We start from the raw sequence: 22,721 nt of genomic DNA, 5'->3' as shown, positions 1-22,721 counted from the left end.
TAAAGACATAGGTGTGTGTGAAAATGTATCTGAGTAGTATCAATATTTTTACATTCATATATTAATTTAAAGCCTATCTGGAAATAGAAATAACACTGTGGTGAGGGAGGGAACTGAGTAAATGGGATATGGGAGGGAAAAAGGGATATGCTTTACTGAAAAACATTTTATATTTTTGGTGTTTAAAACATGTGAATATATTACATGTCCAAAAATAAATTTTTAAAAATCTGCAAAATAGAATTAAATTATAGTGTAAACTTTCTGGGCTTCAGTTTACTCTTAGATTGTGGTGTTGGCGTTATAGCAATTTTTTTTAATTTTTTAATTTTTTATTATTATGTTAATCACCATACATTACATCATTAGTTTTTGATGTAGTGTTCCATGATTCATTGTTTGCGTATAACACCCAGTGCTCCATGCAGAACGTGCCCTCTTTAATACCCATCACCAGGCTAACCCATCCTCCCACCCCCTCCCCTCTTGAACCCTCAGTTTGTTTTTCAGAGTCCATCATCTCTCATGGTTCATCTCCCCCTCCCGATTTCCCCCCCTTCATTCTTCCTCTCCTGCTATCTTCTTCTTCTTTTTTTTTTTTTTTAACATACAATGTATTATTTGTTTCAGAGGTACAGATCTGTCACGTGGTGTTCTGTGAAACCTTAGTGCTTTGGGGTTCATCAAGAAATCTGAGCAACGTGGAGCTCTAGACTTTTCCTTACTATTTTTAACAAAAGTAGCACAGTGTAGGTTTCTGTTTAAGAAAAATGGCTCTGACATAGGCAACCTAAATTGACAACCTAAGTAGAATTGAAATTTTCCCAGATCAGTAGGTCAGTTGATCTATTGCCACAGAAACATAGAAAACGTTTTTATTTTTATTTATTTATTTATTTATTTATTTATTTATTCTTATGTTAATCCCCATACATTACATCATTAGTTTTAGATGAAGCGTTCCATGATTCATTGTTTGTGCATAACACCCAGTGCTCCATGCAGAATGTGCCCTCCTCAATACCCACCACCAGGCTAACCCATCCTCCCACCTCCCTCCCCTCTAGACCCTGTTTGTTTTTCAGAGTCCATCATCTCTCCTGGTTCGACTACCCCTCTGATTTCCCCCGCTTCATTCTTCCCCTCCCGCTACCTTCTTCTTCTTTTTTTTTTCTTAACATATATTGCATTATTTGTTTCAGAGGTATAGATCTGAGATTCAACAGTCTTGCACAATTCACAGCGCTTACCAGAGCACATACCCTCCCCAGTGTCTATCACCCAGTCACCCCATCCCTCCCACCCCACCCCCCACTCCAGCAACCCTCAGTTTGTTTCCTACAATTAAGAATTCCTCATATCAGTGAGGTCATATGATACATGTCTTTCTCTGTTTGACCTATTTCACTCAACATAATACCCTCCAGTTCCATCCACGTCGTTGCAAATGGCAAGATCTCATTCCTTTTGATGGCTGCATAATATTCCATTGTATATATATACCACCTCTTCTTTATCCATTCATCTGTCGATGGACATCTTCGCTCTTTCCACAGTTTGGCTATTGTGGACATTGCTGCTATAAACATCGGGGTGCACGTACCCCTTCGGATCCCTACTTTTGTATCTTTGGGGTAAATACCCAGTAATGCAATTGCTGGATCATATGGTAGCTCTATTTTCAACTTTTTGAGGAACCTCCATACAGTTCTCCAGAGTGGCTGCACCAGCTTGCATTCCCATCAACAGTGTAGGAGGGTTCCCCTTTCTCCGCATCCTCGCCAACATCTGTCGTTTCCTGACTTGTTAATTTTAGCCATTCTGACCGGTGTGAGGCGGTATCTCATTGAGGTTTTGATTTGGATTTCCCTGATGCTGAGCGATATTGAGCACTTTTTCATGTGTCTGTTGGCCATTTGGACGTCTTCTTTGGAAAAATGTCTGTTCATGTCTTCTGCCCATTTCTTGATTGGATTCTTTGTTTTTTGGGTGTTGAGTTTGATGAGTTCTTTATAGATTTTGGATACTAGCCCTTTATCTGATATGTCATTTTACAAATATCTTCTCCCATTCTGTCGGTTGTCTTTTGGTTTTGTTGACTCTTTCCTTTGCTTTGCAAAAGCTTTTTATCTTGATGAAGTCCCAATAGTTCATTTTTGCCCTTGCTTCCCTTGCCTTTGGCGATGTTTCTAGGAAGAAGTTGCTTCGGCCGAGGTCAAAGAGGTTGCTGCCTGTGTTCTCCTTTAGGATTTGGATGGACTCCTGTCTCACATTGAGGTCTTTCAACCATTTGGAGTCTATTTTTGTGTGTGGTGTAAGGAAATGGTCCAGTTTCATTCTTCTGCATGTGGCTATCCAATTTTCCCAACACCATTTGTTGAAGAGACTGTCTTTTTTCCGTTGGACATTCTTTCCTGCTTTGTCGAAGATGAGTTGGCCATAGAGTTGAGGGTCCATTTCTGGGCTCTCTGTTCTGTTCCATTGATCTATGTGTCTGTTTTTGTGCCAGTACCATGCTGTCTTGATGATGACAGCTTTGTAATAGAGCTGGAAGTCTGGAATTGTGATGCTGCCGGCTTTGCTTTTCTTTTTCAACATTCCTGTGGCTATGCGGGGTCTTTTCTGGTTCCATACAAATTTTAGGATGATTTGTTGCATTTCTTTGAAAAAAGTGGATGGTATTTTGATGGGAATTGCATTGAATGTGTAGATTGCTCTAGGTAGCATTGACATCTTCACAATATTTTTCTTCCAATCCATGAGCATGGAACGTTTTTCCATTTCTTTGTGTCTTCCTCAATTTCTTTCATGAGTATTTTATAGTTTTCTGAGTACAGATCCTTTGTCTCTTTGGTAATAGATTTATTCCTAGGTATCTTATGGTTTTGGGTGCAATTGTAAATGGGATCGACTCCTTAATTTCTCTTTCTTCTGACTTGTTGTTGGTGTATAGGAATGCCACTGACTTCTGTGCATTGATTTTATATCCTGCCACTTTACTGAATTCCTGTACGAGTTCTAGCAGTTTTGGGGTGGAGTCTTTTGGGTTTTCCACATAAAGTATCATATCATCTGCAAAGAGTGAGAGTTTGACTTCTTCTTTGCCAATTTGGATGCCTTTGATTTCTTTTTGTTGTCTGATTGCTGTGGCTAGGACTTCCAATACTATGTTGAATAGCAGTGGTGATAGTGGACATCCCTGCCGCGTTCCTGACCTTAGGGGGAAAGCTCTCAGTTTTTCCCCATTGAGAATGATCTTCGCTGTAGGTTTTTCTTAGATGGCTTTTATGATATTGAGGTATGTACCCTCTATGCCTATACTCTGAAGAGTTTTGATCAAGAAAAGATGCTGTACTTTGTCAAAAGCTTTTTCTGCATCTATTGAGAGGATCATATGATTCTTGTTCTTTCTTTTGTTAATGTATTGTATCACATTGATTTGTGGATGTTGAACCAACCTTGCAGCCCAGGGATAAATCCCACTTGGTCGTGGTGAATAATCCTTTTAATGTACTGTTGGATCCTATTGGCTAGTATTTTGGTGAGAATTTTTGCATCCATGTTCATCAGGGATATTGGTCTGTAATCCTCCTTTTTGATGGGGTCTTTGTCTGGTTTGGGGATCAAGGTAATGCTGGCCTCATAAAATGAGTTTGGAAGTTTTCCTTCCATTTCTATTTTTTGGAACAGTTTCAGAAGAATAGGTATTCATTCTTCTTGAAATGTTTGGTAGAATTCCCCTGGGAAGCCATCTAGCCCTGGGCTTTTGTTTTTTGGGAGATTTTTGATGATTGCTTCAATTTCCTTAGTGGTTATATGTCTGTTCAGGTTTTGTATTTCATCCTGGTTCAGTTTGGGTAGTTGATATATCTCTAGGAATGCCTCCATTTCTTCCAGGTTATCTAATTTGCTGGCATAGAGTTGCTCATAATATGTTCTTATAATTGTTTGTATTTCTTTGGTGTTGGTTGTGATCTCTCCTCTTTCATTCATGATTTTGTTGATTTGGGTCATTTCCCTTCTCTTTTTGATAAGTCTAGCCAGGGGTTTATCAATCTTGTTAATTCTTTCAAAGAACCAGCTCCTAGTTTCGTTGATCTGTTCTACTGTTCTTTTAGTTTCTATTTCATTGATTTCTGCTCTGATCTTTATTATTTCTCTTCTCCTGCTGGGTTTAGGCTTTATTTGCTGTTCTTTCTCCAGCTCCTTTAGGTGTAGGGTTAGGTTGTGTACCTGAGACCTTTCTTGTTTCTTGAGAAAGGCTTGTATTGTTATATACTTTCCTCTTAGGACTGCCTCTGCTGCATCCCAAAGATTTTGAATAGTTGCGTTTTCATTTTCATTGGTTTCCATGTATTTATTTAATTCTTCTTTAATTTCCTGGTTGATCCATTCATTCTTCAGTAGGATGCTCTTTAGCGTCCATGTATTTGAGTTCTTTCCGACTTTCCTCTTGTGATTGAGTTCTAGTTTCAAAGCATTGTGGTCTGAAAATGGGCAGGGAATGATCCCAATCTTTTGGTACCGGTTGAGACCTGATTTATGACCTAGGATGTGATCTATTCTGGAGAATGTTCCATGGGCACTAGAGAAGAATGTGTATTCCGTTGCTTTGGGGTGGAATGTTCTGAATATGTCTGTGAAGTCCATTTGGTCTAGTGTGTCATTTAAAGTCTTTATTTCCTTGTTGATCTTTTGCTTAGACGATCTGTCCTAGGGTATATTTTAATCTGTTAGAAGAAACTATCTCAAAATTTTAAAGAGAGAACAACATATATATAAGCCAAAAATACGGGTAACTACTATGAAGGGATAGAATATGGCTCTAAAAATGAAAAATAAAAATGTTTTTTTTAAAAAAAGGGATTGATAAGATGTTGGTTGAAAAAGGGAAAAAGAAAAATTCAAAAAGAAAAAAAAAGAAAAGACAGTTAAAAAAAATTAACTTTGAAAGACTAAAGAATCATGGTAAAAAAGCCATGAATTCTATGTGCAGTATTCCCCTAGCGCTAGAGTTCTGCTGTTCTCATTGATCGGTAAACTTGGTCTTGGCTGGCTGTTCTCGCTCATCTTCTGGGGAGGGGCCTGTTGCCGTGGTTTCCAAATGTCTCTGCCGGAGGCGGAATTGCCCCACCCTTGCCCCTTCCCGGCTAAGTAATCTGCTCAGGTTTGCTCTCCGGGGCTTTTGTTCCCTGCGAGCTTTCCGTACAGCTTTGGAGGCGGAGAGTGAAAATGGCGGCCTCCCAATCTCTGCCCAGGAGGAGCCGAGAACTCGGGGCCCCGCTCCTCAGTGAGCCCCCAGAGAAAAGCCGCCAGTCACTCCCGTCTCCCCGGCCTGTGACCGCGCTCCTCTATCTCTGGCACCCGACCCGGGGTGGAGTCTCCAAACCCAGCAGATCCCTGCGGTGCAGTCCCGCGCGGCTCTTCCCCGGGGAGGAAGGTGAGTCTCCCCGGATCTGCCGCTTGTTGGGTCCCTGCTGGAGGAGCAATGGCCCGACTGTGCCGCGGATCACGGTTTATGGCGACCCCGAGCTGAGAGCCCACGCCTGGGCTCCGCCTCTGCAGCCGGCTTCCCCGCTCCGATACCTGGGAGCTCTGCGGCACTCAGGCACCCCCGGTCTTCCTGTGACCCCGAGGGTCCTGAGACCACACTGTCCCGGAGGGTTCCACCCCCCGCTCAGCCACCAGAGTGACGTCCCTCCGCGGAGCAGACTTTTAAAAGTTCCAATTTTGTGCTCCGTGGCTCTATCACTTGCCAGAAGCAGCCGACGGAGGCCCCTCCCCCGCCGTCTATCCTCCCGAATATCGCCTCGGATTCACTTCTCCGCATGTCCTACCTTCCAGAAAGTGGTCGCTTTTCTGTTCAGAGAGTTGTTGCTATTCCTTTCTTCGATCTTCTTTTGGGTTTGTAGTTGTTCAGAATGGTTTGATCCCTATCCAGCTGAATTCCTGAGAGGAGATGAAATCCAGGTCTCCTACTCCTCCGCCATCTTGCTCCCCCTGTAGTAGAAAACGTTTTTAAAGATGTACCATGATCAAAGGTATCAGAACTTAATTGTGTCTACATGTCTTAGGACACTTTATCAGCTCAAGTTTTAGAAACCCTGACTCAACCAAGCTTAAATGATAGGGATGTTTTTTATTTCATCTAACAGGAAATGCAGAGGTAGGATGGGCTTCAAGATTGTTTCAGGTGTGATTTAAGGGTGCCATGCTTCCTGTGTCTGCCTATTCTGCCAGCCTCATGTTCAGCTTTGTCCTAAGACTGGTGACCATCAGATGCTGGGCTTTCTTATTATGTCCAGCTCCCTGACCGTGGCAGTGGCAGCAGTCATGGCTGCAGGGAATCTAGTTGTTGGCACGTGTGTTGGAAGTAATATTATTCACTGGGCCAGTTCTGCAGCATGGGTTGATATCCTTCCTCCAAACTTAACCTTGAGTCTGTTTCTCAACCGCCCCCCCCCAACAAATACATGAAATAGCTGACATTTTTTATTAACATCTTTTCTGCTTAAATTAACCACAGTGGACACACAAAAGATAACATAAACAAAATTAACAGGCAAATTATAGATGAAACTAATTTAGAACATATGTAACAGAGCTAATATCTATCATGTGCACTGGGCTTTTACAAATTGGTGAAAACAAACAAAAGAGACAAACAATGTAATAGAAAAATAGATTAAAAATGAATAAGTAATTCACAGATGAACAAATACAAATGGCCAATAAATAGATGAAAATATGCTCATGTTCACTAGCAGTGAGTAGAATATAAATTACAGCAGCCATTAACTTTCATGTTATACCTATCGGATTGTCAAAAATTAAAATGAATGAGAATAATAATTTTAGGTAGGAAAGCAGGGAAAAATGTATTCTCATAAACTTCTGGTGAAATATGAATTGCTGTGGACTTTTTTGGAAAGTAACTTGACAGAATGTCCTGAAATTAAAGCTGCAGTCTTACAGTCTATTGCTGCTCACACAGAGGGTGACTTGCGAGTGTATGTAGGCTCCCAAGAAGGCCAGGCTCTCAGGCTACAAGTGTTAGAGCAAAGTGGGGCAGGAAACCCAAGGAAACACCAAGATTAAAACTGGGGGATATGACCCCAAGACGGTTGGTTATCATACTGAGTGGGTCTGAACATTTATCAACCCCCTGCTCTGTGCCAGGTATCTGGCTCAGTTTTAGGAATAGAGTGACAAGGAGAAACTGTCCTCCCCTCCCCTGTCCCCAGGGAGTAAGATTTTGGAGCAATGTCATCATTTGGAGTAACCCAAGTGAGCCTTCAATTTTATCACACTAAATTTGGTCTTGGGTATTTAAATTTAGTAAAACCTTTTTAGAATGACATTCCTTTACATTTCCCTCTTCTGCCTCATCTGCTTATCATTTTTAACAACCCATCTTAAAAAGATTTTTGAACTCTACCAATAAAAAGATCCCTTAAAATTATTTTTAAAATGCTTACTTACCAGTAGATTCTCACCCTCAGTATGTTACTCTTAATGACAAAATCATTATTTTAAACATATATTTATCTCTATGGCCTTTCAAAAATACGTATCTCTGCAGAAGTATTGAACAGAATAGGTGCTGACCCATGGGTGGTTGCATCTGAGAAATAGCTTGCTGTTGTTTTTATAGGTCCCCTGACAAGCATCTGTTCTCTAAAGGAATTTCAGAGAGGTGCAGGATCATATACCTATTTTCCACAGATAAAGAAGGAAGGCTAGAAATTCAGCAGCAAACCGAGTAGGTTGTGCCGGAGTGACTTTTCCAGGTGTCTTTGGGCTTTGCAGTTTGGTATTGACTTTAGGGAATGCCTTGGATTTGATTTAACATTTTCTAGATTGGTTCACCACCTTTGAGTTTGGAGGATGTATTGCTTCATGTTCCCTCAGATTAATGTACTGCCAGCAGGTCTGACTCTCCCATCTCAGGAAATTCATTAACACATTGGGAAATCGTGGACCAGGTGTGGCACCGAAAGGTTAGTCTATCCTCCTTCCTTCTTCATAGCAACTTCAGAGTGAATTATACTCCAGTCATTTAAAGTGAACAAATGAAGGCCTTTTCCCTGGCCTTAAAGTAGGAGTCACACACTGCTCCATTTTGGTTAGGATGCATAAACATTCTGTGTGTTTATGTCTGTCTCACACACATCCCTCAATCCCTAACCACCTTAATGTGTTTGCATCATGGTTTCTTTAAGTGTACCCTTCTGCTTCAGCTCATGAGTAAGAAGAAATCTGCAAGTACCACTGCAGAGATACAGACTTTCCAGGCCATTCCAATGTGCACAGAGAAAAAGAAACCCTCTGAGGTCTGAGCTTGAGAAGGAGAATGGGCTTTGCTTAGGTGCCTTTGTTTGGGGTGAATTTATTGCAGCATCTTCATTTGGTCTGGAGTTTCTGGCTACCATACTTCTCATTCCCTTAAGATGGTTACCACTTCCTTCTTGCTTTATTGTAGCACATTTCCCATCTGCAGCTGCCTCCTTCCATCTAAGAAAGTGGTGAATGTCTTGACCATGGTATTCCATTGTTTCTTGCTTCCTCCATTGAAGTAGATGTTGGTTCACTACAACACAAAGCCCCTGGCTGAATTCAGCCCTCACAAACTCAGACCTATTGCCACGAAACTGGAATGCTTTATCTTCCCTCCCTCTTAGTCCCTTCCTCACTTCTTTCAAGCATGCTCCCCCCACCAACCTACCCTCCCAGCCTAACCTTATCTCAGAGAATATCAGGTTTACTTTTTGATTTTACTGCTTTCCATTCAAATTTTGCCCATAAAACCACTTTACTATAACAGAATGAAATATTATTTTCATTACTTTCCTACCCTAAATATGCATAGCAATAACACACTTGTGATGTATAGCAAGTCCTGTATTAAATACATGATAATACATAATAAGAATGTATCATTTTAATGAAATATTTTATTTCCTCTTTTGTTACTTATTGTAATTTGGTTTAATTTGGCTCTACTAACCTTTTTGCCCACATCTAACTCTTACAACATGTTCTTATGAATACTGCATATTAAAAAAGAAAGAAAAAAGCCACTCACCATCAACTAAATATCAAGGTGAACGTAAGGTCAGGTTCAAGTTTGGGGAAGAAAGTACAAAAGAATTTAATAGAAAAATCTCATAGAGGAAATGAGCACAGCATCTTTAGCAAAAATGTTTTCACTGAGAGTATTATCAGTGATCTCAATATGCTACTCGTATTTCCAAATTCTGTGGAAAAAAGGAACATTCAAAGACCCATGAACTAGGGTTATTTACCTATCACTTATTACTTATTGTCTTAGTTTACATTGTGTCCTCATTTAACGCCTATAGCATATTAAACTCCTACTAGAAGAATGAATGACTGAATGAACGAATGAATGAACCAGCAAACTGGGCATTCAGTATGTTGCTGAATAAACTGAATGTACAATTATGCACCAATGAAAGCCTATAATTACAGAAGAGCGTGTGGCAGGGTGAATGTGCGTTGTGGCTATACCGCAGGACAGATCGCCAGTTCAACGGGAGTCCTGAAATAGGGCTGGCCAATGAGAAGCAGTAACAACTGGTTGTACGTGGCATTCCAAATGACCTCAATAGCTTGAAATGAATTAATAATAATTCATTTCCTATACTTTTGATATATTTTATTGTGATCCCAATTAACACTATTATTCTTTTCTGTGGCTTTAGTTCTTCCATTATTTTTAAGTCGTAGGCTTTTGTCACAGCATGGGAGAAGCATCTGAGAAAAGACCTCTCAGCCAGCCTATCTGGATAGCCATGCTGGTTTCTTTTCTTCTCAGTCTAATCATTAAAGTGAAAAATGCTCATGTGGCAGAACAACTCCACAGGCCTGGCTTGTTTAATAGATTCTTAGTAAATTATATTAGCTCTTGAATTCCATCCAAGTTCTTAATGATGATATTTCTGAAGGTGACAAGCTTCAGTAGCTTGGAAAAGTTCATTGCAGTCTCTGGTGGTTGTGATTTCACCCTAACGAAATTGTCATCTGTACATAGGTCTTTCAGCTATGGTCAATTCTGTCAGATTCGGGGACCCGGGGCTCTAATAATGTGGTGCAGAGAAACCTGGGGACCAAGCCCATGGCAAATGCTGAGGTCCACAGTGCTGGCTGCCAGACTTTGGTGCGTTCAGCAGCACCTGGTGGGGTGTTAAACATAGTCCCTTTCCTACTCCCTGGAACCTGTGAATATGCATGGCAAAGTGGATTTAAAGTTGCAGATGGAATTAAGGTTGCTAATCAGTTGACTTTATAAGATAGATTATCTTGGGTTATCTGGGTGGGCCCCATATAATCATTTCCTTGAAAGTGGAAGAGAGAAAGTCAGAGTGATACCATGCCAGGAGGATCTAACTCATTGCTGCTGGCTTTGAAGATGCAGGATGGGGCCATGAATGAAAGCAAGAAGGTGGCTTCTAGAAGCTGAAAAAAGCAGGGAAATGGATCCTGCCCTGGAGTCCCCAGAAAGGAACTTGGCTCTGCTAACACCTTGGTTTTAGCCAAGTGAGACCTGTGTAGGACTTCTGACCTACAGAACTGTGAGATCATAAGTCTGTGTAGTTTCATGTCAAAACAAAATTAAATTTTAAAACTCGTTTACTGAACTGTACCCCTGGGGTTTCTGAGTTTCTGGTCTGGAGTGGGCCCAAGAATGTGCCTTTCTAACAGATTTCCAGGTGAAGATGATGCCTATGCTGTCAATCTGAGGCCCTGTTTTAAGAACTTAGGGGAGAAAAGCTCCAGTCAGTCTGAAGATTAAGAGTGGAGGATCTCACTGAAGAGCTGTAAATACCAGCTAATTAGCTACTTACAATGTCCAAGAAGGAACAGCTACCTCTCACTGAGGTTTCTGTGTAGTTCTGTGCTAATAACACAGCAACTGTCCACCCTCTTCCCGCAATGTGAGTTTTGGTTCATTTCTCTCTTCCATTCTGTGGCTTTCTCTTTTGGTTCTAATTATTGTTTCCAAGTCATACAGACTTGAATTTTAATCCTGACTCTATGCAACTATTTAATAGTTACATAGCTTCGGGAATCTATTAGAACCGTCTGAACATCAGTTTCCTTATTGGTAAAACAGTAACACCTGTTCCTAAGGTGATTGTTCATGTACAAGAGTCCCTATGCCCTAAGGCCTTGGTGCAGTATCAGGTGAATTGTAGTTTGTACATAAGAAATATTCCTCACCCCTTTTTTTTATCGCCTAAAAATATCTTTCTTCTCTCTTTCTCTTCTTAATACCCTGGCACTTTGCTTCCCTGCTTCTTCTTCTTCTCCCCATTTGTTCATTTTTCCTTCCAGGCTCGCTGAACTAGCGGTGATATTCATGGAACTCCATTCCCTCCATCAGATCTAAGCCAAGCCCCCTAGCAGAAGCCATGTGAAGTTCCGAAGGGGCAGATTTCTCTTTTAGGACTTTTGCTTTCAGCTTCCCCAAGATCACCTCATCAGGCTTTGCAGGAACTTAACATAGTTATTCACTGAAGGTGTGCAGCAGTTTGCAATGGGAATTACAATGCAAGGGGGTCAAGTTTAAAGTTCTTGTTAAATATGCCTTACTGGGGAGTCCAAAGGGAGCTGCTTAAGGGATCAAGCCATTTGTTAACTTGCTACTCTGATCCAAGGTTTTTGCCTTTGTCTTTAAAGAGTTTTCTCATCTCCTGACAATCTTAGCACACCTTCCTGGGGTCCTTATGCCAAAACCCACAGGAACTAAATACTTGGAAATATTCCTTATTTAAATCTAGGTTATTTGGTCTAGACTTTGGGAAATAAGATCCTTGGTGCCTATAAACTCTTAACTATCCACAGAAGAGGGGATGAGTGAAGTTAAGAGACACTTGATGCAGGACTGCAAGAGTCCCCAGATTAGAGGTCCCCCAGAGGCCCAGGGCTCCTCCAGCTTGAGCTGCAAGAATATCTGTTTCTTTAAAATTAAACACGTATGGGGCGCCTGGGTGGCTCAGATGGTTAAGCGTCTGCCTTCGGCTCAGGTCATGATCTCAGGGTCCTGGGATCGAGTCCCGCATCGGGCTCCCTGCTCCTTGGGAGCCTGCTTCTCCCTCTGCCTTTCTCTCTCGCTCTGTTCTCTCATGAATAAAAAAAAAAAAAAAAAAAAAAAAATAAACACGTATGTTCACACCTCTCCTAAGAACAGATATTCATTCTCTAGAACAATTCAGTCTAAACTCATATTGAAAAAAGGAAATATATCTGTACAGCCCTATAACTTTTAAATAGGAAATAGCATTCTACTCCCGTGAAACCAATGGGTCATATTAATGTTCTGACTAGTATTTGCTGCTTCCATGATTCCACCTGGGTACCTACTGGAATAAGACTGGACCCCGTTACACTTTAGAATCTGTTTTCTTCTTTAAATTAAAAATGCCTGTTCTACCAACGGCTGGACTGAGTTCTTGGAAATGGTCTTTATTCTCATCAGTCTTTATCTGGGAATGGAGAGTCATTATTGCAGTAACAGGAACATTATCCTTTCCCTAAACTACCTTACATCTTACAGTGTGTACCTCATGAATACTTCTCCTTCTGCTCTTGCCCTCTGACTATTTTGAACATAACAGCTGGTGTGATTCTTTTTTAATTTTTTAATTTTATTTTTAACACATTAAAAACCATTATGTTAATTAAAATATATTAAGTTCACCCATAGACTAAGTTATGCATTTCAAATCCACTGTACGATACTTGCTCAAACTACAGAATACAAGCATTCAAGAAGCATTCTTGTGCTGATATAATGATCTGGGAGTAGTGATTTCCATAATTTTCAGGCCTGATGTGATGCAGGCAGGCTGAGTCCGAGAACCCTGGGGAGGGTCCCACAGGACCAGCCAAGAGGGTGCTTGGCTTCATGCAGGATGGATATCAAATGCGAGTTGGAGAAAGTGGAAAGAGTGTTTTGAATAGGGTGAGTGATAGACGATAGCAGATGGAGTGTCTGGGAGGACTCAGAAAGGAAAAGAGAATGAGTCTCATTGTTGCTTGGGGCTGGGGGTCTATATTGATTAGGAAAGGGTCTAGAGTATGTTTTCCTTCAGGAATCCATGGTAGGGGTCCAATCAAAGGCAAGTGTCAGGTAACAATAGGTGTTATTTCATAAATTACTGAAGGTAATTTATGAAGACATTCTTGAACTTTTTTTTTTTTAGACATATCCTTACTATTTGTAGACACATACTTTCATTTCTCTTGGGTAAATACCTAGGAGCAGAACTGTCAAATCATGTGGTAAGGGTATTTTAACTTTATAAAAACTTACAAACTCCTTTCCAAAATGATTGGACCATTTTATAATCCCACCAAGAACATATGAGAGTTCAGTTTGTTCCATATCCTCGTTAACACTTAGAATTTCATGCTTTTAATTTTGGTCACTCTAGGGGGTGTGAAATGGTATCTCACTTTTGATTCTTTTTTTTTTTTTAAGATTTTATTTATTTGAGAGGGAGAGCAGGAGAGAGAGAGAGGATGAGCAGGGGGGAGTGGTAGAGGGAGAGGGGGAAGCAGGCTCCCCACTGAGCAGCGAACTGGATGTGTGGAACTGAATCCCAGGACCCTGGGATCATGACCTGAGCTGAAGGCAGATGCTTAACCAACCGAGCCTCCCAGGCACCCTCACTTTTGATTCTAATGGCATTTCCATGAGGACTAATGACTGTGCATGATTTCATGTGCTTATTATCCAAGTTGTATCTTCTTTTTTGAAATATCTGTAGAAGTCTCTTGTTTTTATTTTATTTGGTTATTTGTATATTATATGCATATATATTTTATGAATATTTTATTCCAATGTGGGTAGCATGACTTTTTATTTTCTCAATTTCTCTTGAAGATAAGAAGTCTTCAATTTTGATGATATCCAATTTATAACTGATTTTCAGATATTGATCTTATATCCTGTGATCTTGCTAGTTTCACTTATTAATTCTAGTCAAATGTTTTTGTGTATTCCTTGGCATTTTCAACAAGATAAATATGTCCTCTGAAAATACAGGCAGTTTTAATTCTTTTCAGTTTTTAAGATTTTTATTTCTTTTTTATTTGTCTCATTGTAGTGGCTGGACCCCAGTGTAATATTGAGTAGAAACCACAAAAGTGGGTATTCTTGCCTTGCTTGTGCTCTTAGTGCTCAATATCTCATCATGATGATTGGCTGTAAGTTTTTTTATGTATGTTCTTTATTAAGAAATTTCTCTTCAGGGTGCCTGGGTGGCTCAGTCGGTTGGGCGGCTTCTGACTCTTGGTTTTGGCTCAGGTCATGATCTCAGGGTCCTGAGGTCCGCCTGCAGCCCCCATGGGGCTTTGCGCTCCTCATGGAGTCTGCTTGGGCTTTTCTCCCTTTCCCTCTCCCTCCCCCTCTGGCCTTCTCCCACTCACACACTGTCTCTCTAAAACAAATAAAATCTTAAAAAAAAAAAAAAAGAAATTTCTCTTGTATTTCTGGCTTGTTGAGTATTTATTATAAATAGGTGTTTGAATTTTATCCATTGCCTTTTCTGAAAGTACTGAGATGTCCATTTGATTGTTCTCCTTTGTTCTGTTAGTATGGTGATCATCACTGATTGATTTCTGAAGATTTAAATAACCTTGCATTCATAGGATAAAACCCACTGAATCATGAAGTATTATCTTTGGTATATATTGCTGAATTCTATTTGCTAAAATTTTGTGAAGATTTTTGCAAATATGTTTACAATGGATAGTGGTCTGTAATATTACTTTTTTGTGGTATCTCTGGTTTATTATCATTTATGTTGCCTTCATAAAATGAATTGAGAAGCATTCCCTTCTCTAGTATCTGAAAGATCTTATATAAAATTGGTACTATTTCCTCCTTAAATGTTTGATAAAATTCACTAGTAAAACCATCTAGCCTGGAGATTTATTTATTGAAAGAAGCTTTTTTTATTATGGATATAATATCCTTAATAAATATATGACTGTCATTCTATTTTTGAACTTGCTACAATAAATAATGCTTTTCAAATAATGTATTCATTTCATCTATATTATCAAGTTTACTGACATAAAGTTCTCTTCATTTATTATCCTTTTAGTATAATTAGGATCTATAGTTATAGTAATATCCCATCTTTCATTACTGATATTGAAAATGTGTTTTTTTCTTGATTAGTATTTTAAAGTTTTTATCAATTTCCTTAATATTTTCAAAGAATTAACTTTGCCTCTGTTATTTATATACTTTTTATTTCATTGGTTTTTCTTATATTTATTATGTTATTTCTAATTATTTTTGGTTTAATTTGCTTTTATTTTTCTAGCTGCCTAAGGTGTAAATATAAATCATTTATTTTAAACTTTCTATTTCTAATATAGCCTATTAAGACTATAAGTAATCTCAGGAAACAAACTGAGAGTTGCTGGAGTGGTGGGGGATGGGAGGGTTGGGGTGACTGGGTGATAGACATTTGGGGAGGGTATGGGCCATGGTGAGCGCTGTGAATTGTGTAAGAGTGATGAATCACAGACCTGTACCTCTGAAACAAATAATACATTATATGTTAAAAAAAAAAAAAGATAGTAGGAAGGGAAAAATAAAGGGGGGGGAATCGAATCGGAGGGGGAGACGAACCATGAGAGACTATGGACTCTGAGAAACAAACTGAGGGTTCTAGAGGGGAGGGGGGTGGGGGGATAGGTTAGCCTGGTGATGGGTATGAAAGAGGGCAGTACTGAATGGAGCACTGGGTGTTATACACGAACAATGAATCATGGAACACTACATCAAAAACTAATGATGTAATGTATGGTGATTAACATAATAAAAAAAATACTGTAAGTATTTTCTTACACAGTATTTTAGCTTCATCCCCACATGTTGTGTTTTGATTATTATTTTGTATGAAATATTTTCTTATTTCTGTAATGATTTCCTTTGTGATCCATGGTTTATTCAGAGATGTTATTTAATTTCAAAATATTTTGGACATTACTATATACACCTTGTTGTTGATTTTGTAATTCCATTGTGGTCAGAGGACATTGCAAAATTTCCATCCTTGGAACTTACTGAGACTTATTTAATGGGCTAGCATATGGAACATTCCATACACACTTGAAAATGATGTTCATTTTGCAGGTACTGGGGGTTATGTTCCATAAATGTTAGGTAAGTTAGCCGATGCTGTGGTTCAGATTGTCTACATCCTTACTGAGTTTTTGTTTACTTATTCTGTCAATTACCAAAATAAGGGTGTTCAATATCTACAAGTATGATTTTGGATATTTTGATTTTTCCCTTTAGTTCTATTTTTCTTTTTTCCCTTTAGTTCTATTTTTCCCTTTAGTTCTACCAGGTATTTCCCCCATATATTTAGAAGCTCATTATTTAAGTGTGTACACATTTAGGACCATTATTTCTTACTGATGAATTCCCCCTTTTATCATTATGAAATATTCTTCCTTATCTCTAGTAATATTCTTGATCTTGAAGTTTAGTCCATCCTAGATTAGTATAACCCTACCACGATTTTTATACATACTGGTTTCATGGTATATCTTTTTCCATTCTTTTACTTTTACCCTGCGTCTTTACATTTAAAATGTATTTTTTGTAAGAAGCATGTAGTTGGGCCTTGCTTTGTTATCCAGTCTGAAATTTCTCTATCTCAATTGGAATGTTTAGTACATTTACATTTAATGTCATTTTTGATATAGATGAGCTTAAGTGTACCATATTACTATTTGTTTTCCATTCATCCCTTTTGTTTTTCTTTTCTGATCATCCTGCCATATTTTGGGTTCATCAAAAAAATTTTTTTGGTATTCCAGTTCTGTCCCTTATTGGCTTTATAGATATCGCTCTATAGGTATAATTTTGATTATTTTCATTAGAGGTTACACCTAGTACTAACAATACACATCTTTAACTTATCAAGGCCTGTTTAGTGTTAATATTGTAAAATTTTACATTTCACACCTGTCACTTTCCATTTCTACTTCCAAATTCACACTTCATGGTCTATAACATAATATCCTAACATGGTATAATTCAGTTACTTGCCCCTTCCTTTATGTGCTTGTTGTCATATCTTTTATTCCCACATGCATTATCAGTTATAACTTAAAATATTACTTTTGCTTTGGACAGTCCTTTAAGGGAATTTCAAGAATAAAAGAAACACAGTGTTTTTTTTTTTAATTTTTATTTTTTACCTCTTATTTATTAGCTTTTCTTGTGCTCTTCATTACTTCCCATAGGTCAAGTTTCCTTCTGGAATTTATTCTCTTAAGCTAGAAGAATATAGAATATCCTTTGGCTTTTTTTTTTTTTTTTTTTTTTTTAGTGCTGGGGTTTTGGTAACAAATGAAGTATATTTTGTTCCTATATAGTATTCTGGGTTGACACATTCATTGGCAGCTGGAAGTGGTAGTCCATGTACCACATTTCTGTTTGTTGTTAGCCCATACCCAATTTTAAATTATTGAAATAGAAAGTGAGTTTTTTGGCAACATAAAAAGACTCACACAGTCATCCAATTAAAGTGCCTTAGTAAGTGAAACATTAGTGAAGTTGTTCCAGATAGAGGAAGCTAATTCTTAGAGAAAGTAAGTGACAAGTCATAGTTTTACTTGGCCATAACTAAAAGTCAAAGACTGCATAAAATGGGATAGGAGAAAAGTAACACAATTTTTTTGTTTTTTTTCCCGGAAGGTTTAAGAACAAATGATGAAGCTTTTAGCTTTGCAGTTAGGAGACGGTGTTTTGCCACCAGTAACATTTCATAGCCAGCTGGGTAGTAAGGCTTTTCTTTTTTTTCCCAAGTTTTTTATTTAAATTCCAATTAGTTAACATACAGCATAATATTAGTTTCAGGTGTAGAATTTAGTGATTCAACGCTTAGCATACAACACCTGGTGCTCATCACAAGTGCCCTTCTCAGTCCCCATCACCTGTTTAACCCATCCCCCAACAACCTCCCCTCTGTTAACCATCAGTTTGTTCTCTAGAGTTGAATCTGTTTCTTGGTTTTCCTCTCTTTTTTCACCCCTATGTTTGTTTTGTTTCTTAAATTACACATGTGAGTGAAATCATATGGTATTTGTATTTCTGATTTATTTTGCTTAGCATAATACTCTTTAGCTCCATCCATGTTATTGCAAATGGCAAGATTTCATTCTTTTTGATGGCTAAGTAATAGTCCATGTGTGTGTGTGTGTGTGTGTGTGTGTATCTGAGATATATATATATATCACATCTGTATTCATTCATCAGTCAATGGACATTTGGGCTCTTTCCATAATTTGGCTATTGTTGATAATGTTGCTATAAACATCAGGGTGCATGTATCCCTTCAAATTAATAGTTTTGTATCCTTTGGGTAAATACCTAGTAGTGCAATTGCTGGATCATAGAGTAGTTCTATTTTTAAGTTTTTGAGGAATCTCCATACTGTTTTCTGGAGTAGCTATACCAGTTTACCTTCCTACCAATAGTGTAAGAGGGTTCTCCTTTCTCCATATCCTCACCAACTGACCTGTTGTTTCTTGTGTTGTTAATTTTAGCCATTCTGGCTGGTGTGAGGTGATATTTCATTGTAGTTTTGATTTATATTTCCCTGATGATGAATGCTGTTAGCATCTTTTCATGTGTGTTTTGGCCAGCTGTATGTCTTCTTTGGAAAAATATCCATGTCTTCTGCCCATTTTTTAACTGGATTATTTGTTTTTTGGGTGTTGAGTTAGGTAAGTTCTTTATAGATTTTGGATACTAACCCTTTATCAGATATGTCATTTGCAAATATCTTTTCCCATTCTGTAGGTTGTGGATAGTAAGGCTTTTATTGAGATAAAGGGAGCAATCAATAAATTCATAAAATATACAGTGTTATTTTGAGGGCTACTGTAGGGATGTTGGTGTTGCTCAGTTTATAGTGATAAAAGCTCTGTTGTGTTGCTGATAAGAAGGAAATGCAATTGCATTAGTTTTTTTTAGCCCATAACTAACAAATACTACTCAAGAGTTTAATTCACTGAACCATCTAATTCTGTGGCTGGGTACCTTTACCTTTTCTCCCTTGGAACACCCACAGTAATAAATTCTGTCACAGTCCTAATAGCCTCTTTGGCTTACAGCAACTTTATTTTTTCTTTTTAATTTTTAAAATTTTGTGGCTAGGTAACTGGGCAGGATTCTTTGAGGTTCTTCTAAATAAGATAATCCAATGCAATCAACATTTTCTATAATTATTTTCTAAATAAAATTAATTTACTTTAAAAAGTGTATGAAAGACTTTGCTGGATGAGAGATTCAAAGATTAATTAGACTAGGCCTTTACCTCAATATTTTAATGTCTAGTAGGGGAATTATATAATTTTATCAGGCATTTTCTATAGAATAATGCCACATAACAATCCACCAAAAACATTTCAGTGGCAAAAATATGAAGAATTTTGGTGTACATATCTGGGGTCAGTTGGTGTGCATATCTGGGGTCAGTTGGTGGTTTGGTTAGACAACTAGGCTGATCTTGGCTGAGCTTGTTAACTTGTCTGTGCGATCCACTGACTATCAGGTGATTCATGCTGGACTCAGCTAGGAAGTCTGAGGCAACTCATCTCTGCTCCATGTGATTCTCATGATCCAGCTACCAGGCTAGCTTAGGCTTGTTTTTGTGCTTATAGTAGCGACACAAGACAGCAAACCTCAATTAGTAAGCTCTTTTCTAGGTGTTCTTCGTGTGATATCTGCTAACATTTCATTGGCCAAAGCAAGTCAAATGATTGAGCCCATTGAAAAGGCATATCAGCCCACATATGGAGTTAAGGTACTGCAGTGATTTGGCAAAATGTAAGGATACATGGTGGATAAAGAATGAAATCCCCATCAATATAATCTACCACTGTAGCACAATATATTCTCAACTCATCCAAATGCAAAATATTGTCATCTTTATCTCAGATTCCCCAAAGGTATCCAAGGTATTGGGCTCAAAGTCTAGGATATCATGATCTATATCATGTCCAGATGTGGCTCCTCTTGATTCAGAAACCTTTGAATTAAAAACAAGTCATCTATCATCACACCTCCAACATGAAATAATAAAACAGGAAAAAGATGACTGGGTAAACCCTTACATTTGAAAAAGGGAAAATTGTGAGGAACCTAACACACACTGGCCCATAGCAATTTTGAAATTCCATTGGTCAAATATTGTCAGGTCTTTTTGTTTGGGGATGAAGAATGCTTCTTAATTAGGCTCCTGTGTTTCACTGGAACAGAACTCAATCTGTTAGCAATCTTACTTCTCCAGAACAGAACTGAGAGCAATCAACATAGATGATTCAATATTATTCTTTTTTTTTTAAGATTTATTTATTTGAGAGAGTGAGAATGAGAGAGAGTACATGAGAGAGGGGAGGGTCAGAGGGAGAAGCAGGCTCCTCGCTGAGCAGGGAGCCCGATGCGGGACTTGATCCCGGGACTCCAGGATCATGACCTGAGCTGAAGGCAGTTGCTTAACCAACTGAGCCACCCAGGCGCCCAACATAGATGATTCAAAACCCGTATGCTAACACTCACTTTTTCACAAAACAGATCATTGAGCTCTTACTTGGAGCCTGTTTACCTTTACTTTACAAACATCTTTAGCAAGTCCGATTGAGTGGTCTCCACGGCCACATAAGTTAATAGGAGTGAAGTAGAAAGCAGGAAAGGGACTGCTATAGACAGACACACTGGTAATTATGTTGAAAGTGAAAGAGGAAACAGCAAAACTTTAAGAAGTGTATACACACACAAATACAAATATCCTAGAGGTCTTGGGCTATTTAATTTAAAGCCACATAATAATAAATGCATTAGTAAGTCCTGAAAACATCACTTTACTTACAACATGGTATATTTATAATAAGTTAACTAAAATCTTAAATTTTATTTTTACTTTAAAAGGGAAATGATCAAAGTTAACATATTTGTGAGCTTAAATAGGTAAAACTATAGCCATCCTAAATGTCAAGAATGATTTATTTCCCTAAGGATTTTTGCATAGCCAATCTTTACATTTTCTTCTTCTTATATTCCACAATAATAATGCTTATTGTTCAGTGATTGTAGATGACATTAAATAAGTACTTGTTGAATTGAATTCAATACACATATCAAGTATATCCATATTATCATCATCCCTTCCCCAAATTGTACCCACCACTCTCACCTGCATACAGGAAGTAAAAACAAAAAAGAAATATCATTGTTGGCTTATCATTTTCTCTGACAAAGCTTTGCAATTGCCAGAGTTTTAAAAATAAACTTATTCTATGATTGCTAATGAATCAGTGAAAGTACATTTATTATTGTATATACATTTATATACATGCATGTATATGTACAAACATAACTATTAAAGTATAACTATTTACATATATTAATATCTGAAAGAAGACAATCCTGGCAGATTTTCCTAACTATAGGATTTTCTCATAAGTTATATTGTTCTCTCCAGATGGATTTCCTTAAATCACTTGGAAATTAGGACAATGAATTTTATTAAGTGTCCATGTTCTGAAGGAATGTATCCTCCCTTTTCATGATAAGACTGTTTCTTAATAATCAGATTAAAAATATTTGGTGGTAAATCTGTATAAATTAGTCAAGTTAAAATAGAATGCATTATAAGAAATCACAAATCAGAAATGACTTGTTCATCTCTCAGACAATCAAGGTCAAAGAAGAAGACTTTACAGGTGGGTGGGAATCATGTTCTGACCACTGAGTTTTCTTTTAAGATTTTATTTACTTATCTGATAGAGAGAGAGAGAGAGAGCACAAGCAGGGGGAGTGGCAGAAGGAGAGGGAGAAGCAGGCTCCCCACTGAGCAGGGAGCCTGATGCGGGGCTCTATCCCAGGACACTGGGATCATGACCTGAGCTGAAGGCAGGTGCCTAACTGACTGAGCCACCTGGGCGTCCCTCCACTGAGTTTTCTATAACAGCAAAAGTAGCTTTATTTTTTCCAGGTCACCAAAATTTGTTAAATCCATCAGAGTCATCTCCAGATTTCATGAGAAAATTCCATGTATCCAGAGAATGTAGTCAGATCTATTTTGATTCACTCCACTGGATTTGGGTCTTTACCAAAATATTAAAGATGTAAATTATCCAAATATAAATCAGGAGAAGAAATATGTACCATCCCAATGTTTAAAGGACATATTTATATAAGGTGCAAACTTGAGTGCTATATATAGTCCTGTTTTATTTAAAAAGTTACTGTGGGGCACCTGGGTGCCTCAGTTGGTTGAACAACTGCCTTCGGCTTAGGTCATGATCCTGGAATCCCGGGATCGAGTCCCGCATCGGGCACCCTGCTCAGCGGGGAGTCTGCTTCTCCCTCTGACCCTCTCCCGTCTCATGTGCTCTCTCTCTCTCTCTCCTTCTCTCTCTCAAATAAATAAATAAAATCTTTAAAAAAAAATAAAAAGTTACTGTGTCTGGGAAATGATCAGTATTTTAGCTACTTGGTATGAATATATAGACACTGAATTTTTAATTGGTTTATATATATATTTTCTCCTCCATGAAATAAGCTGTGGACAAGGTCCATCGAAGTGCAATTTACAAAGAACCAATTATCAAGTACAATTTTGCTAAACACTGGAGAATTTTATTTTATTAGTGAA

This window comes from Mirounga leonina, unplaced genomic scaffold (genome assembly GCF_011800145.1).
Source record: "Mirounga leonina isolate KUSES-001 unplaced genomic scaffold, KU_Mleo_1.0 Mir_179, whole genome shotgun sequence".
NCBI classification, from domain to species: domain Eukaryota; kingdom Metazoa; phylum Chordata; class Mammalia; order Carnivora; family Phocidae; genus Mirounga; species Mirounga leonina.
Note: the sequence above shows the minus strand (reverse complement) of the source record.